The sequence below is a fragment of the Chelmon rostratus genome, chromosome 9 (assembly GCF_017976325.1).
Source record: "Chelmon rostratus isolate fCheRos1 chromosome 9, fCheRos1.pri, whole genome shotgun sequence".
In the NCBI taxonomy this organism is placed as follows: Eukaryota; Metazoa; Chordata; class Actinopteri; order Chaetodontiformes; family Chaetodontidae; genus Chelmon; species Chelmon rostratus.
The window spans coordinates 10489265-10508791 of NC_055666.1; positions in this window are offsets into that span (position 1 = coordinate 10489265).

Sequence of the window (19527 nt, forward strand, 5' to 3'; positions counted from 1 at the left end):
ATCTTCTGGGATACGGTGTGTATGTAGGACTAATTCGTTTAAGGCACACTCATGTTTCACCGCTGCCTCTGTTTATTTTCACTCTACCAGACATCTGTATTTCTCATAAACTACCTCAGAGGGTGTTGTGGTCTGAAGCAGAGATGAATAACGCCTGGCAGAATCAGGGCGTATCCTGGTGGTTTGATGGCGTATACTACTGTAGGGCCACATTTGACAGAAACAGCCCAATAATCTAATTTGTTGACAATATCAGCCCAGAGTGTTGCCTAATAGATGACACTGATTTCACATTTTAAGTACAAGCAGGCTTGGATGCCTGTGTGGCGCCTGCATAACATATTAAAACTCAGACAAAGTTCCCAAATCCAATATATATACTAAATATACTCCATGGCACAAGTCACACTACGACATAGTTTTGTGGTCTAAATTGCTTTCACAGATTGGGCAGGGCATCTGAGCTGCTAGTAGACCCATCACTCCCCTTTTTTGTGTCTGTGTGCGTCTATATATGTGTGTGTGTGTGTGTGTGTGTGTGTGTGTTCATTTATGAACTGTATGTGTGTGCCAGACGTAGCCTCACAGCACCATAAGCATATGGTTGGAGTCCCAGTGCACTAATACACAGACTGAGACTGAGCCCAAACCACAATCAGCTGGCTCAGTCTGTCTGCGTAATGTAGAAACAGACACAAAGGCAACGGTGCTATTTACACGTAACAAAAAAAAAACAAACAAACTAATCAGCTATATAGCAACATTACCTCCTTGCTAATACGTTCTTGGCAACAACGCTGCTCAGACATGAGGGAATCAGAAATAATTGCAAATGAATCTCAGGGGCTTGCCCTCGACACAATCGCTGCCTCCTTCACTGCCAACGCGTCTGGCTTTGATTTGTAATGCTTTAATGTAATAAATTTCTGATGTTGCTCAGTTTAAAATCACACTCATCAGTGTTCACATGGCTCCGGCGGCCAAAGCAAACAAACACCGGATGTTGCGAAAAAGAAGTTTGGTCAGTTTGATTAAGTCAAAGTTTATTAGTGGAGGAACAAACAGGCTTTGTGATTCCTTGTTTCCATATATGGATATTGTGACACCAAGAGGACCATGTATGTCCCATTTTATGAGCGAAATGAGTGTCTGCTGAGTGAAACTGAATTAATATTCAAGGTCTGCATCACAGATCAGAAGCTTTGATATGAGTAGTGTTACACAACAAGAGTTACAGGCCTTTCACATGCAGTCCAGGTTGTAATCTGTACAGGACATTACTTAATTCAATGGAATGTCATGCAACACTTTAATACTTTATTCACTCTATTGCTATGTTAAGTGTTAAAGAATAACAGGAAGCGGGTGGGAGCTTAAGTGCTTTAAGTGCCCCCCCCCCCCCCCCCCCCACACACACACACACACACACACACACACACACACACACACACACACACATATTGTAACTTGTTGCTTTACTGCAGTCTCTATGCTGCATCTTTCCAGCCAATCAGGTTTAAGCACCAGAATAATTAACATTGCACTTTCATAGCAGCCTTTTATCCATCAAATCAGCATAAGCACAAGTTTATGGATCAATTGATGTGACAGTGCCACAGTTCAGCCCATTTCCATCTAAATGCCTTTCTGCTTAGTCGCTGGGCTTCTCTGCAGATGGGATAGGAACAAGGCAGGAATTATTCTCCCAACAAGAGCCTCGCTCTTTGTTTGGATCAACGCTCTGCAGAATGTAATCAAAATTTACCAGGAGACAAAAACAAAATGCCAAACACTGATCTGGTTCACTGCCACACAAACTGAGGACTTAATCTGCGTCACACAATGCAAGGTCCTGACAAAATATTTATTCCTCTTCCCTCCTGCAAATTACATTAGTGCATGAGCCCAAAATATCTGCCGCAGTCATTGTGAATGTGTAATGTAGTGAAATGCCAGGAAATCAGAGGCCACAGAGTGTGTGAGTGTGTGTGTGTGTGTAAGAGAGAGAGAGAGAGAGAGAAGGAAAGAGTCAAAGAAAGAGAAAAAGAAAGTGAGAGAAATTCACACATTCTTCCAGTGACTTATTTCCAGCTCCATCCCTACATAAGTACTGTACAAACTTAGCCTGGTTCTAACAAAAGTGTTTTAAGTGGAAATGTGCACATAACTGAACTACAACGGGCTGCACCACACAGGCTACTTAGAAACTGTTACATAGTTATCTAACTTATGACAAAGCTAGCATTAGCTTGCTTGTTTGAAGAGTGAAAGGGGAACTGTTAAATATAGTTAACACAGAGGACCTGACACTTCATACAGTGTTTGCTAATGATGTAAACAATGAAGATTTTAAATTACTTTTCCCAAGAATAACATAATATACCTTAAACTACAAAACTTTGTCCTAGCAACGTCACGCTAAATTACTGTGCTGTTAGCATAACTGGATATTTCCCACTCAAACTTAACTGCATGAATACTACCAACTCTGAAACAAGTACATCGCCATTTATACTTGTGTTTTGAGGCGATGCATACATTTACAAAAGATTAGCAGTTTAATATATAGTTTGATAAAACTGCCTTTTTTATGGAAATAATGCTCCAGCTTGTGATGCTCCAATGAATTCCTGTTTACATACTTGATTGGTTTTGATTGGATGGTGCTCCAGATGCCTCCTAGCAACCATTTCCCACGCATATGAAATCTTTGCTAGCTTAGACATTTATAAAGCTTTAATGGAGCAACCACATTTAGTAAATAGTTCAAACTTGCTAGCAGTGAACAAAAACTTGGGAAAGACATAAGACACAAACTCAGCAATGGATCTCTGAATAGTAAGTGAAACCCAACCTCAAAGCTGTCATTTATGGTGACATCAGTCCTCCCCAGGCTGTCATCGTGCTGTCACAATGTTTCATGTTGCTGCAGATCTGACTTAAAATCCTTCATGGAGCACCTTTCAGGTTTCTCTTCTGTCTTCACCTGGTTTTGAACAACTTCAACAGAGATCATGGTTCAGTGCTCAGTGTGGCAGCGCTGCTCATATACCGTTGCCACAATTAATTTCATTCCAGACCCAGTGACTTGTAATGATATTCATCCCCATTACAAGTCTCTCAGAGTGTATTTGTGTAGTTACTGTACCTTGTGCCCCCCTCTGCTTGCATCGTGTCTGCCGTGTCTGGAAGCAATTAAATTCATACCTTCATACCTCCTGCCATCTGGGCTCTGCGTGGCCTTCTCGCTCTTCTACTCTCTGAATTAAGAGACTAGGTTGAATCTTTTTTTCCATTCTGCGGACTCACATTTATTCTCAAGACACTAGATGCTTTGTATGGTCAGTGTTTTTTCATTGCGTCGCCATGTTTCTCAGTGAAAATAAGCGACCAGTGGAGATTTCAGTCTCTCACCTGGGAATAACTTACTGTAACAAGACTTGCTGACTTAATGTACAAATAACGCAGCTGCAAAAACATTTATGTAAAATGATGTTAGGTGGTTCTAAGTGAGCCACGGTCTTTTTGAATGATTTCATTCATAATGCAAAATCAGTTCACGGGGCTCATTCAGAGAGAAAAGTGATCAAAGAGCAACAGCTGAAGCTCAGTGTCATTTCAGTTGCCAGGTACTGCCTCAAGGATTGCCAAACCAGTCAGGCTGTAATAGGTGTTCCTGCTGTTCACATTTAAGCAGAGTCTCCACAGCATGCTCTGCTCATCACTGTCACTCCACGGGTTTAATAGTCCATCACTGGCCTGCAGTGGATCCCATTACGTTGGGCAAGGACGTGACTTTTCCATTGAGGAGAACGTGCTAAAAGAGTCCATTGAGGCCAGTGGAAGGGTGAAGCTGCTTCACCAGAGGTTTGAGATGGTTATTTATCCTCTTTGGCCAGGCTCGAGAGACCACAGGAGACATGCAGTTTCTGAAAAGGACCCCTCCGAGCTGTCCAGCAGCCACCTGACAGATGGGACTAACAGCAACAGAGACAGCCTCCCCTACATGCTGGAAAAATTGTACTCAGGGCCTGATAACGAGAGGCAACATTTCCCACCTCACTCTCACCAGCTTCGCACTTCCTTTATGACCAGTGATGTATTAAAAAAGGTTTTCTCTTTTTAGCTCTGCCCAACAGGAAGGTGTGAATTGCACAAGCCTTGACAAGAGGAGTTGCAGGAATCTACTCATGTGTTAAGCCTATTTAATAAGATTTCACAGGATGCTTTAAATGCATGAAAATTTGTGCATCCAGACATGAATTTAGGATGAACAGTCTGTCAGTGTCATGGAACTTACGCACAAGGAGTGGGGGCCTGGTAACTGTTTATATGGCTCTCAGAGATTGGTCTGTTCACCACAATGACTTATTCAATAGCGGTTTGTGCCAGTAAAAGAGATTCAAAAATCCCCGAGTCAAACCCCAGAAAGTCTTAGGAAAGAATTTCCTCTGTAAAAGCTGCAGGCAACTCGATCACAGTTGTACGTAAGGGAAAGTTTTGACACGTTCATGAGAGTTCACATGCAAAGCAAATCTGTGTGAACATCAATTTTAAAAAGAAAGTGAGATTCCCAGCTTTTATGGGACTCATGCAGAATAAAGGAATACTGGAGCTCAGTGTGGAAGTTGTGGGCAGCCACACTGTCAAAGTTTTGGCCATTAGTTTGCGGTTCAGAGCGTGTGTGTGAGAAGGTATGTGTGTTTGGATGAATTGAAGATAGGCGGTCACACAATCTTTCACTTCTTTGAGGAAATGAAAAAAGCTCATGATGAGAATATTGTTCTTTGTGGTGGTGTCCACAAAGTCTGAGAGCTGGTCTGGTTGGACAGATTTTAGTCATTAGTCACTGAGGGCAGCCAATCATGACCAAGCACAGTTGTGATGAAAAAAACTGAAGGCAAGGCAAGTTTACATGCATAGCGCCTTTCAGCAGCAAGCCAAATAAAAGCACTTTACAAAAGACATAAAAGAAGATAGGATTCTTAAAAACAATGAAAACGAAATAAAACAGAAAATAAGAATACGCTACTAGAAATAGACAAATGAAACAGCAAAATAAAAGTTACGGAGCAGCTACAGTGCTGTGCAGGACATGAATACATAATTCCATAAACCAAGCCCTGATTTAAAAGAACTGAGAGCTGGAGAAGATCTCAGGTTTTCCGGGAGTTTGTTGCAGATATGTGGTGCATGAAAACTCAGTGCTGCTTGTCTGTGTTTAGTGTTGACTCTGGGGACAGTCAGCAGGCCTGCCCCAGCCGATCTGGGATCAGATCAGAAATGTATTTTGGCTCAAACCACTCAGAGGTTTCTAAAACAGCAGTGGCATTTTAAAGTCGGTTGTATGACAAACAGGAAGCCAGTGTAAAGAGATGAGAAGTGAAGTGATGTGATCCACTTTCCTGGTTTTAGTGAGGACCCTGGCAGCAAGTTGTTTTCTTTTTTTTTTTTTCGAAATCTGTCTGTGACATAGTTCTTTAATTCTTGACAGGAGGCAGGAGGCTGATTTTGTAATCATCTTAATGTGGAGATGAAAATGTAGGTTCACGACTTCTGGCTTGGTTTGTGATCTGAAACCTGAGTGACTGAAGCTGAGCACTGACACCGACACAATCATTTCAGGTTGATCTTTGTTCTGGTGAAGAAAACTCCAGTCATTAACGTCTTTGATGAACTTAACGATGCACCTGCTGATATAGTTAGTGTGTCGTCTGCATATTAATGGTAAGACATTTTGTTGGATAGAACATGCCGGTAAATCATCCAAATGGGATTCAAACCAGTTTAGCACTGTGCCAGGACATCCAAACCAGTTTTCCAGTCTGTCTCGTAATATCTTGTGGTCGACTATGTCAAATGCAGCACTGAGCTCAAATAATACCAAAACTGAAACTTTCCCACTGTCTTTGTTCGTCCAAGACCTTAACAAGAGCAGTCTCTGTGCTGTGATGTGGTTTACAGCACACGGTCAAAGATGTAGATCAAATTGTGCCGTGCTAATTGAATTGGTTTCGAGTTCGAGCAAAGACAACAATATTCTGAATTTTGTCAGTGGAAAATGAGGCATTTATTTAGTGGATGAAACTTCAGAGGCTACTGACGCAGGAGGGTTTGTCAGCCCATCAACATTAGCAAACATGCATTATTGTTGTTTTTCAATATCACAAATGCAGAATCTCTCTTTATACTGATAATAGACCTAAAGATTTGTTTTTCGCCACCTGTGGGGATGATGAGACAGACGTTTGGTGACCTCGTTGGCCCTCGTCAGTCCGGGCAGGAGAAAGTTCCTCTTTATTTTCATCTTTGTCATTAGCCAGGTTGGTGTTACAGAATGAGCTTGGTTAGAGTGGACGCAGGTGACATGGCACTGAATTTAATGAAATGTTAACCAGTGCTTCCATTTTTTCAGGTCACTGCTACAAATTAGCACAAACATCAAGAAAACAATAAATTAAAATAAAAAAATATCAGTTGTAACCGGGGTGTATGGCTATCATGAGGTGTGTGTGTGAAAGTGAAGAGCTGGGGTCTCCACAGAGTCTGTGTGGTATGGTGAGACAGAACCAGAGCATGGTCTGCAGCCGTCTTAAATACAGGTGAGTCAGGTGGAATAGGTGTGCCACATCTCCTCTGATGACCCTGGCCTTCACTCTGCCTACAGGCAGCCTTGAACATGACCTGACATAAGTGAAATCACAGTAAACAGAGGACAACCCCAGGGTCATCACATCAGTGATCCTAAAGGGAATGAGTGGAGAGAGAAGGGAGGAGGAATCAGGAAACTTATCCACGAGCAGGTTGCCAGAACGCTGACATTGAGGCCGCGATGTTTTGTCTTCGTGGCGCCGAGGCTGCTGTGTGTCAGAGTGCATCATCTTAGGCCTGGCCTGGTGTCGCAGGCTGAACCACACATGGCTCATTAGAACTTTAGCTCCAGATCTGCTCGAGTTTGCTGAACCTGTTGATCCCTCTGTTGAACCCCATCCACTCCACTCACTCACTTCCAGTTTGTCCAGACAGTTAAACAGTTCAATGAAATCTTGCTCTAAGGCTCCTGACTGCTCCCTTGCCCCACCATTTGATTCATTTTGGAGTTTTTATTTATCACATTGAGTTGTTGACCATAGCGTCCAACAAACAGTTTGTTTTAACTGTCTTACTGCCTATATTTCTGATAGCAGCGGCTCCCACATCCAGAGCTACAGATCCTCCTTTTTTTGCCCTTTTTCCTCCACATGAAACTTTTTGGCCTTGTCTGTCAGCATGCACTCTTACTCCCATGTGCAAACTTAACAGTCGTCATCTCCACTTCTGTCTCAGTGAGATTTTTAATGGTTCAAACCTGTTTTTCAGTATTAATGTCAGGGTTGACTGTGGTCTGCGTTTATGCCCACTTTTGGCTGTCCTCCAGATATTCGAGGACCACAGTTGGCTGAGCTGGATCCATGAATTTTGCCCTCTGTGGGACTACGGTCTTGCACTTGTCTGTAGGTTTAGCTCCCAGATTATCCCAGCGGGTAGAAATCCCATTCACAGCACATGACATCACTGCTTTCATTTCAGTAAGAAGAAATATCTGTACATTTAAATCTTGTCGAGTCGAGTTCAAATATCCTTGTCTTGAGTGCGACAATCCTTTGTAACAATTTATGGCCTGTGGACTTCATCAGTACCGATGAGTACAGATAGTGCATCCAAGGGCACAATTCTGTGCCCTTCACTTCAAGTCTGTAGTCTATTAATTTACTGTTTGGGTGGTGTTAACGGTGTGGGTAGCAGGAGGCACTTCAAAGTAGATAATCACAACCCGGCGCTGTCATAAATTGTCCTCCCAATGATTTAGCTGTTATGGGAAACTCCCTGGAATGGGTTGTAGTTTGAGACATGTTGCAAAAAGCAGGAAAAAGTAGAAAACAGCCCAGCAAGAAGAGCATCTGCACCACAGCAAAGCAGGAAGTTAGCTCTGTAAGGATGCTTTGTTGTTTTTTCATTACAACCATTTGATTTAACAAACCAAACATAATCAGTTTTTATTAGCTTTTCGGATTATGCATAGAGAAAGTCTGCTTTGAAAACAGAAGCTGCTGCATGATGAATGAGAGTGTACTGGTTCCACTGGGTTTGTTACCATAAAAAGCTGGACAGACTTTTACGTCCCCTGCATGGAGAGGATATATTGAAATGATGGTGATTATCCCTGCTTGTATCTGTTGGCTCAGGGTCTATTATTTCATCCCAGATTCTCTATCTGGTTAATCTGAGTTATTAGCCGGCTAATCATCTTTATATGCCTTAGCGTTTTGGGAGGCGATGTTACTGTCGGCTCATGCTGAGAGGCTTCTGTGGTGTTCAGTGTCCTCTCTGAACTCCCGTCAATGCCAGTCACAGCTCAGTAGCCATGTCCTGATGGCACTGTAATCGTTTCTTAAAGATACAGTTCATGATGTATTTCTGTCTGCACAAGAATAATCTAGAAGAGGTTTTCCTTTTGGTCAAAAGACAATTCTGTTTCAGTGTTGTGTTCACGGCCGCTCAGTGTCACCGTCAGTGTGATTCAGTTGTTCTCTATCACTGCAGTGCTGGAGACTCACGAGTAGGCTTATGGTTCTAGCCTGTGTGCTGAGTTCTTTGTAATGATGCTAACTGTATGCATTCGGATGTTCACATTATATAAAGATGTTGATGCATTTAGCTGGAAACACAGCTCAGCCTACAGGTACAGTGGATGTTTACGAGGCACAGCAAAGCAAATCAGTGTAAAGTTGAGCCTGACAAGCTGAGTCTGAGAGATGTACTAAAATGACCACTGTACACAGTTGGACCCAGTTAAAACTATGGTTTATTACAACTTCAGTTTTATTTCAGTTGGTCCAGCCATCATTTTATTGCACTGTAATCATCAAAATAATGGCTGGGATCTCAGAACCTGGAAGCATTTCTGAAAACTAGGTCCAACGGGGCAACAAACATAAGCAGTAAGACTGTCAGAAAAGGGAAGGAGCCAACAGTTTTACCACCTTGTTCAGAAGTAAAACTGAAAGCACAGCCATTATGTTGCTAATAATCCCTCATTGCACAAAAACACTGCAATGCACACTATGGCAAGTACAGGTCAAAGTTTAGCCCAGGAGTCCGTCTACAGTATGAACTGTGCTGTGAAATGTTTAGCGGACGGTTGGAGTAAAACATTGCCATTGCTCTCTCTTCCGAATAAGTCCGACTAACCTGGGGGTTTGTTGAGAACCTGTGTGATTGTCTGGCAGCTCACACTTGTTGCCCTGTTGCATCTATTTCAGTCTCTAAGTTCTCAATTACTTTGGTCTGTACAGTGTTATCACAAGTGATAGATTCCATGGCAGGAGCTCCGAAAAGAAAACACAAGTTGTAATAAAGAGCAGTTTTCCTTTAATTTAGGAAAGACTTTGGCCTATCGTTTAAATAACTGCCAAACTCTTTTTTTTTGCCCCACTAGTGGGAAGAATGTAAGAACAGCAAAGTCTCAGTATTTCACGCTTCATTTTTCTGGTGTGTAATGAGAATTACAGCCTCACAGGGTCTTGGTGACAGATTCTTAGTCTTATATGCCACTGAAGCTCTGCCTCGGTTCTTCTCCATCAACTGCGACTGTTAATGACACATAACTCCTAAAATTGCTCACTAGGGAAACTAAATACCAGACAGAACTGAAAACATTCTTTAATACCACAGATGGCTGATTCAGTCTGTGAAAGAACAATGTGGAGGAACAATAACTCTTTGAGCTTTGTACACCTCTGCCCCTTTGAGCTATGTTAGACTCAGGCCAGGTGATTCAGATGACTGGAGCTTCACTTTATGCTCTCACACAACACACACACACACACACACACACACACACACACACACACACACACACACACACACACACAGACACCTTTACCAGAACTGTTAAATCAGCCTCCGGTGTATTCAGCCTGCTGCACCTTACTGACAGCAGACATGGCCTCAACCGGATGTCTGGAGGAGAAGCTGCAGCTCTGACATCATCGTCTCTTCCCATAAAGACCAGGTCCTCTATCATGTCTGCTCCTGTACCTGACCCCTGACAGGTACTTAACAAGGCAGGGCAATGTGGAACCAATCCCCACATTATTCACACAGCGTGCAGAGGAAGTGTCCTTTTCAATTTAGAGTGAACTCATTTGTTATTGTAAAGAGGAGGTAACACCTCAGGCCATCCAAGTTGTTTATCTATAACTGCCTGTGATTGCCGGTTAGCTTTAATCCCATCTGCTCAGCACATGAGTTTGAGGGGAAAACGCTCTTCTTGCTCTTTATAATGACCAATTAAGAAAACATGTTTTTTCACCTGATGCAATTTGTAATGGAAAACCTGTCAATGCCTCAAGAAAACCCCTCATCCACTACCGTTGCCAGCCACCCACCTTGATGATATACCACTGTGGCCTTTCCATGCTCAGAAATGCACCGCGCTAAATAAAAACAGACACCAGAGGCTCTTTTTTTAGGCATCCCACACAAGCTGTGTTTTTAAGCTTATGCCCCACTGGCACGACTGAGGGAGAAATACAGTTCACGCGAACTGCTGAATACCCATAACCTCTCCTATGTGGATGCCATAGCCTGCAGCTCTCTTGATTATTACTCTTCCAGTCAAATGCAGGCATTCCAGACAGCAGTGTTGTAAATAGACAGAACATGCTTCCACAGGCTTCCTACATCGTCTTCTATTTTTGTGACAGTTTCTTTCTTTTAGCTCTCTCTCTATTTTGACTTGGTTCTTGGTTTTTCCAACTCCACCCACTTTATTAGTACTCTTAAGACCACAGATATTCTCTGCGAACCGAGCCAGTTTGGTTCAGAAAATGGAGTGCGATGAAATGTCCTTTTATAATCGAGCCAAGGCCTGAGCAGTGAGAGGGGGGCTGAGGACTAAGTGCCGCTTTCCCATGAGCTCTTTGTGCATGACCTATGGGTTTTTATGGGAGTTAAAGTCACAGTCATCACAGCTCTGTGGTTTGTCTGTCTGTGAGAGTCAGATAGATGCAAACAAAGCTTCAGAAACACTAAAAGTCACCACAGAAGAGAGGGACCCCATGGAGTGGCATATGAGTCACAAATTGGAAGTATAGAACTTTGAAGTGGATGTTTGGCATGCTGCATAGTTTGTGCATGTCTTTCACTCTGCTGGTATATACATCTGTAAATCTTAGAGTGTGTCTTCATGTCTTTGTATGTGGTGGCATTTGATTTTGTGCACTCACAGGCATGCATGCATACAATGCTTGCCTGTCTGTGCGAGCGTGTTTAGTCTACAGAGAGAGGAAAGGAGCATGTGGTTTGACAAAGACGAATAGCCGAGTTTGTTCCCCTCCTGTGAACGTGTATCAGCACATGACATCATCACTTCCACTTTCACGCTGTCGCTGGCCGGTGGTCAGAGTGCTCTGTGCATGCAGGCACTTAAATATATAATAAGTAGGACGCATGATTGGAAAACAGAGGGGTTGAGAAAAAGACAGCATGGTCGAGTGCAGTGGGTGATTAAATAGCTGGCATGCCATTGTCACAGCAAGCCACTGTGGTATTACCAGAGTGTTAACTGCATGTGCAACATCAGCGCAAAAATACGCTGAGCAACAGTAACGGTGCCTGTTGTGGAGAAAAAATCATTATATTGAAAATACAGTGCACACTTACGGGGGACAAAGAATGCTAAACAAGCTGTGAATGCAAATGCAGCTGTTTAATATCCATCAAAACTCAAATGAATTCAACTCAGTGCCAGTAATATTTATTACAGTTTTGCTCTATCGCTTACTAGAGTACAGATAGAATTTTTATCATGCAATTAATTGTTTAAGTAGATTTTATTTTCTATTAAAGAGGCAGAAGGATTTGTTGATTACCTTTTATGGTGACTTGGAGAAGCAGAAAAAAATGTGAACACAACACTAGCATATTATTGCATTTAAAATTGATATGGCTAACTTGCTAGTAAGCATGAAGCAACATTAGCATTCATTTGGAATCATGGTTTTGGCCAGTATTGTACTCCTTGTAGCTCTTTTTTTGGTCTCTACCCACTCTGGAGTGAAATAGTTAACTCTTCAGCAGCTAAATGCTCCACTGTGTTCACCAGCTTGCCGCTAACTCCGTCTGTCTGCTGTTTTGGTGTTGGACAGGTAACACACAGTCGCTTTTTAGGGCTTTTTTTGTTGAAAACAGCTGTCAACTTTGGCAAAAATCGACGCTGATGACAGAGCGAACAAAAACAGTCAAGCTGTGGGCAAGTAAAACCAAAACAGTGAGTTGAAAGATGCTAAAACGCTCTGTAGAGCCGAGGAGAACTGCAGTAGACTTGTGATCCATAATATGAAAATATAGACTATAGCTGCTTTAAAACCCAAGTTAGATTAGAAATCAATTTGCATCGCTAATATGTAAGAATGCTAATATTGCAACCACTAAAGCAGATGTACAGCCCATCCCTGGTTTACAATTTTGTCTTACTCCCATAATGTACAGCACCCCATAAATGGCATTTAACACCGTCCTGTGACTGCGTTCCCGGCAGAGGTAAAATCAACACTATAGGCCTTCAGTGAATTTGTTGTTGGCTCTGAAGAGGTGTAATTTGTTACTGTCGTTTGAGTCTTATCACAGTTCCTGCAGTCCCATTTCTTCTTGCCTGGCCTCACTAACATTTCCCGCCATATTCCTTTGATTAGGAGCACATCTGACTCCCATTAAAACTTCCACATGCAGATCCAGGGGCTGCTTTGGAGCTGGATGGAAAAAAAATTTTTTTTCTTCTTCTTCCCTTCTTTCCTTTTTTTCTCATCCAACCAGAGGCCGGATCGAGCCTGCAGGAAAGAGAGCAGTATCTGCCTCACAGTGAAGATTTAGATTTAGGGGATAAAGTGTCAAAGCAACTGTTTTCTCATTAACACTTTCCAATTTTAGTGACGCATTCTAGGCTTTTATTACTCAAAGTTACCAACTTACCATCAAATGAGCAACTGAATGTTTCCCTAATGGTTTAACCAACACCATATACGGGTATGGTTTTGAAAGATTGTTGGATAAGTGCTGTCTGCCTTTGGCCACACACTAAAGTCCTCCGCCAAATGCTATTCAAAGCCTGGGAATTATGTTAAAATGGATGACAGTTCCATTGCAATCAAATTTCACAACTTCATTTTCCAACAGTTAAACGATAAAGGAAAAGGAAATGCAGTTTTGACAGTAGTGGACATGTGCTGACCGTGGCACAAGCATAAAGCCATAAATGCAGCCATGGACAAAGAAGTACTGCAGCCAAGTGGGCCACTGCCTGGCAAGGACAATAGGAAGTGATATGACTAATCCACAGATTCCAGGGAGGAAATGACACACTGTGGAAAGCCTCAGAGGCCTTGAATCCCACAGAACATCAGGCGATGTGGAGTCCACCCCTGAAGGAGAGGAAGTTATTTCACAAACTGGGCACACACTCTGATTCCTGTGTAAATGTCCCTCTGGCCAGCTTGTGGCTCTGACAGCAGTACAGCATGTTATACAGGAGGTGAATTCTGATGGCCTGCGGGACATGAAGAGGACACATCATGCCGACTCAGATGACAGAGCTCTGCACCTCTCTGCTCTGTGTTTAATCAAGACGGTATGATTGTCTTTGCCCCCATGGCTGTTGGAATATTATGTTGGTCCACCACATTGGTTTCAAGCTGAATTATCTCAACAACACTTGGATGGTTTGCAGTGAAATTTTGTGCTTTTGTGATCCCCTGGCTTTTCCTCGAGCACCACCGTGAAGGCTTTAATTTCTGGTTTTAAGTGAAATATGTCCACAATTATTGAAAAGATTGTCATTTGTATTTGGTACGTTTATGTTCCCTTCAAGAGAAATTAGTGATCCCTTAATTTTTCACCTTGTTCCATCGTCAGGTTAAAATTGTATAATGTGCTAACACACTAAGAGTGTGAATATGGTAAATACAACGTGCAAAATGTGACCATGTTAGCATGGTGCTATTAGCATTAGGCTACCACTGCACAACCTCACATAGCCACAAGCATGGCTGCAAAATGTATTCTACTTTATTTATATTAGGAATTTGATGTCATTGTTTTAGCAACTTAGGAAAAGTTGGTTGCGTGATTGAGTAATTCCAGTAATTTTGGACTGATACTAATAATTGGTTACAAAAAAATAAAGTATTCAGCATTTTCTCACCTGAATTTTATTCCTGCTATTGTGGAAAAAGCTGAGAAACAACATATAGGAACACAAGATTTACAGAAAATATTATTCATCAGTTGACTGAAAAATACCATCTGAAATATCCAAGTGATTTCACTGAAAATGTTTTTGGTGTTTTCTGAAGGGGGCAGGTCTGGTACGGGCGGCGATGGGGGACTTGAACTCACAACCACAATATGTCAAAATACACTGATGCATGTACGCATGCGCATGCGTCACACAAACCAGAGATGAAACTGTGTTTGTTCTTCATGCAAACAGTTCGTTTAATGAATTCAAACAGAAGTCTTGAGAGACATTTGACTTCTCTCCGGCTTGATCAAAGAGTGGAACACCATATGGGATGTATTACCATTCACGCCCTGTTTCATATTGGCTACCAACCTCTGTATATCATAGAAGATACATGGTACTGACAGGCCAGTTATTTCAGGTCATGCACTCTTGCCACAACAACCCAAGCTTGTTGTAATTTGAGCCAGTTGCCAGGAATTAATTGTCTGCTTTTTTTTTCTTCCAGAAAACATAAATCAGTAGTCTGCATCCTTTCAGTGTCAGCCCCCTTTTGCACAGCGAAAGGCAGCTAAGTCTGTGCACTTTTGACAATTACAGCACTGGGGTGGGCCATAAGCAACCATGACATCAGCCATGAGGGATTCTCAGACAACATTTACTAGGGAGGTAAAGGTGAAGCTCAAGACCAAGGAAAACAAAATAGGTACAGATGGGAAATAGCAGGAAAAATGACTGAACATTTGTTGTTATCTTTCCGTTGTTATCAATCCTTTTTGTTGATTACATTTCATTTCAGTGTAGTCAAAATGAAAACAAGATGTCCGATAACATCTGGACGCATAATCAATAGTAACGTGTTTCTAATGAATGACTTCGGCATAATAATAATGCTGGACTGGTTGCTTGTTTTCATAAGTCTCTATTTCCTGCATGTCTGGCTCTTTTCTAGGATTAGCTAAGTGTTCGCGAGGTCCAACTAAAACAAAGATGACGTTGGTAGCTCGAGCACTGCCCTAAACCACCATCCAATCTATCTGCTGATCTGGGCCTAGATCCTGTCCAGACAATGCCCGGCTTCCCCGTGCTGCACCAATCAAAACACATGCCATTATATGGCAGCCGGGCGAGAGGCCTGGAGACGACAAACAAGGAGAAAGGAGAGGGAAGGTGACCGAAGGAGAAGGAGAGGAAGAGGAGGAAGCATAAAGACAGAAATACCAGGGTTAGCTGTTGCTGTTGTTGCTGAAAAGCCAAAGCTTAAAATGAAGAGGGGCATTTGTGTAGTCTATTTCGACCACCCTCTCCGCCTTTGTTTTGTCTTTTGTATTGTTCTCATGCCCATGACTCTGCTGGCTGCACTGCCTCTACTCTCCAGTGCTCCCAAAGAAAACCCCTTCAGTGGGATGGAGAGTAGTCCCCAGTCTCTGGTACTGCACAGAACAGAGCTGTGATGAACTAAAGGGACCAGAGCTGCCGGTCGGGGCCAGTGAACTCGGTCCTCCCCTGGTGCTCTGTGACAGAGTCTCTAATCCATTTAGGTTGAGTCCTGGCAGAGAATCTGAGGTCTGACAAAGCCCAGCTCTGTCTGTGTGATCCAGCCCACTGAGTTTTAAGCTTTTACAGATGTGTGGAGAAAGTGGGCATGGAGCAGGCCTGGGCAGGGATGGCTGACTAACTGGACTCAGGGTGCTAAATCTGCCTTTCAACAACAACCTGATGAATCCTTCGTGCTTGCTTCCTGTCTCTTTGCAGAGCGAGCCGAGCTAACCGACACGCAATGATCTCTGACAGCCAGGGCCTGGTGGGTGTTTCCAAAACTGATACGGCAGAATGTGAGGATATCTGAGCCTTATGGGGTTTTTTATGTTGTATACAGGGCAGCCAGCCAAGCGTCTTATCAGCCCTTATGTTGTCTTTCTTGGTTTCTGTCCCAATGCTTTCCAGAAGGAGAGGAGGGTCTGATGAGGAATGTAATTTCTGTTGACTCGCATTTCCCTCAAGATTACTCATGAGTGATTGTCACACTGTTGCCATTAAGAAAAGCACCAAAAACTCTGGAATAATGTCTCTGGATAAGACAAGTCAGAGCAGGCATTATACCAAAAAAGATATGCGGGACATCAAAGCCAACAGGCGAAGCTGATTTTGATGACGGGCAGTACATCTTGATTATGTCATGGCAGCTGAAAACAAAAAGATTTATACAACATGATGCTGAAACAGATGTAAGCAGCGTGCCCTGCCATGTGAATGCCCCTTTGTTTCCTTTTCCAGTCAAGAAAATGAGTTACGGGGCCGTCATGGTGGAATCCACATCCAGCTTCTCGTCCACCCCACGGAACTACTCTTTGAATCAATTTTCTCTTGTTCTGATCAAGCCAAGACGCAAACTTAGAAAGACAGGGCACATCATGAGTCCATTAAAAGGTGAACGAATGAAAACAGCATCCTCTGGTGTACTACTACACAATCATGCCAATCAGAGATTTTAACAAAAGCTGCCCCCAAAAACCGAGACCTAGTCAGTGGAGGGCTGGTGACATGTGACAGCATGCAGGGCTCAGCTGAGGTGAAGGATGAATGTATGACACACTAGAGTTGGACAGGATAGGCAGAGGGCGTGGAGGTTAAAACCAGGATGATATGTGGGTGTGAGTGTAGAGAGATGGAGTACATGAGGATGTGGCAGTTGGCTGGAATAAAATAGGTGTGTGTTAGGTGTGATAGCAGCATTTTCCCTGTGCTATTTCCTGGCCACCTGTTTGCCAGCGAGCGTGAATAGGAAAGTACTGTGCTTCTCCACCTTAGCATCCCTCGCAACACCCTTTCCTCCTCCTCCTCCTCCACCTCTCTGAACAGAGCAGGCCTGCACAGGCTAGGTCAAACTCCATTTGAGAAAAACAGTAACCCTCTAGACATTCTGCCAAACATTTCCTGAGAAACGGTAAAAGGTGTGAGTGATGTGTGGGCTGTATTTTCAGGCTTTCGGCGTGTCTCATAGCCCTAATATTTCATGCAGACCATAAATAGTTAGGGGATGAATGTTGAGGAAGTCACTCGGAGAGGAGTGGGTGTTTATTAGAAGTTCAGGAGCAAATAAAAAAAAATCTCAGCTGCATGTTAAAAAGGAAAAACTAATTCAAACTGTCTGTGGTGTTTTAGTGTGACGTTTTGATGATACGCTTTTTCTCTTTTCGCCAAGAGTTAGATGAGAAGATCGATACCATTTTTATTTCTGTGCATTCAGTATGAAGCTAGCTGGCTGCTGGCTGTAGCTTTACATTTAGCGTAAAGACACAAGAGTGGTTTCCAACTTCTTCTCATCTTACTCTCGACAGTGCTGGAAGAAGTGAACTGAACTTTTGCTCAGTAAAAGTGGCAATACAGTGAAAATAATACTCTGTCACAAGTAAAAGTTCTGCATTCAAAATGTTACCTAAGTAAAAGTTCAAAGGTATTAGCATCAAGATATTTAAAGTACCAAAACCAAAATTGGTCATAATGCAGAATGACCCATTTCAGAATAATTATTTTATTGTAATTTAATCATTCATATTGGCTAATTATTGGCTAGTTATCAACCTAAAATAGTACATCATAGTGTTGTGTACATGTGTGTTGTGTACATCTACTAGTGAAGTAGTGGAGTAAAAAGTACAATATTTCTAATATTTCTTTTTATTTTCTGAAATGTACTTGACTAGAAACAGAATGTAGAAGAAAATGGAAATTACTCAATTAAAGAACAAATAAATCCAAACAGTACTGGAACAGTACTTGAATAAATAAACTTAAGCTAATAAGCTACATTCCACCACTGTTGACAAGAAAGCAAAAAATCATATTTCCTAACAATTCCTTTGAAAGCGTTTGGAGATTTGTTTGTTCGAGGAGCTTTAGAGCATCACACGCCAAAAACCTGACTGCACTAAATGCAGGCAGTGTGAGCAATCAAGGCGATACCAGACTGAGAGCCCACACCAGAGCAACACAACAATGTTATTATTGTCTGTAGAATCAAAGAAAGGAGAGGACCATTTCTTCTGGGATCGAATCCAAACCAGCATTCTGCTTCCTAAATCTGAGTCAGTAACCATCGTGTGTGCTTTCCAATGGCAAGTCTAATTACTGGCTGCAGCCGGGGTTAACTGACAGTTTGGGTTCTACCATATTTCCCCTCATAAACCTTTAGTAATGTAAGGCAACACCGCACAACCCATTAAAACAAGTATGTGACAAATACCTCTTTTTGCAGAAACTGCACACCCATACTAGGCTGCAGAGGTTGAAGAACACATTCCACGAAGAACTGGGTTCAGCTCAGGTTATTTGACTGCAAAACTAAAATCATATAGTCACACTACAGAGTTTGTAGCTGAATATAATCCTGTGTTTTCTTCCTTGCTGGCGAGGGACTAGTTCCAGGACAAGAGAGCTTCCAGTATAAAAAACCTACTGACGAGAACAGAGAAAATCAGAAAGATTCATCACGCTATCACAGTTCTCCTGTGCAGAATAAACAATTATGCAATTTTGAAAATGAATGAAAAACCATCTCTGGCAATGCAGGCTTGTTTGTAAACTCATCAGGTATTGATATAAGGGCCATGTAAGTTATGAGAGTATCCCTGGAGACACACCCAAATATAAACAGCCTGAAATACACGCCTGCCAATCTTGCCAGCAGCAGCCATCTGGGCCTATCCTGTTACCGTGCTGAATAAGAAAATGAGAAAATAAATAGCTAGCAGTACCAAGCTCCTGTTGGGGCTGACTCAAGAAAACCGCCTTCTCCTGTTCCAGCCCACAGGTGATCAAGCCAGAGTAAAAGCTCACTAATAAATTCAGCACCGCAGTCCCCGAGGTGTCTGGGAATTGGGGGTCTTGATTGAGGGGATGTTTGACCTTCTGGTTGGAGCTGTCTGCCTCCAGAGGGCCGTTTAAAGCACTAAAAAGTCGCGCCTGGGTTTCAGTTTCGTGACCCACTTAAAGGCTATGTGCTGGCAAATGTGCCCGAAAGGTTTCTCATCTGGCAGCAAACCTGGCTTGCTCGACTCCAAGCTCACAAGCTTAGCAACGGCAGTCTTATTTTTACTCCCCTCTAATTAGGGGCTGGGTGGACCAGGAGGAGAGAAAGAAGGAGGGATGGACAAAAGGAGAGATGGCCACAGAAACAAAGAAAAGGAGAAGAAAGCAAAGATGTCAATAAAAGCTTTGAATAGGGCTAAAATGAAAATGCATGC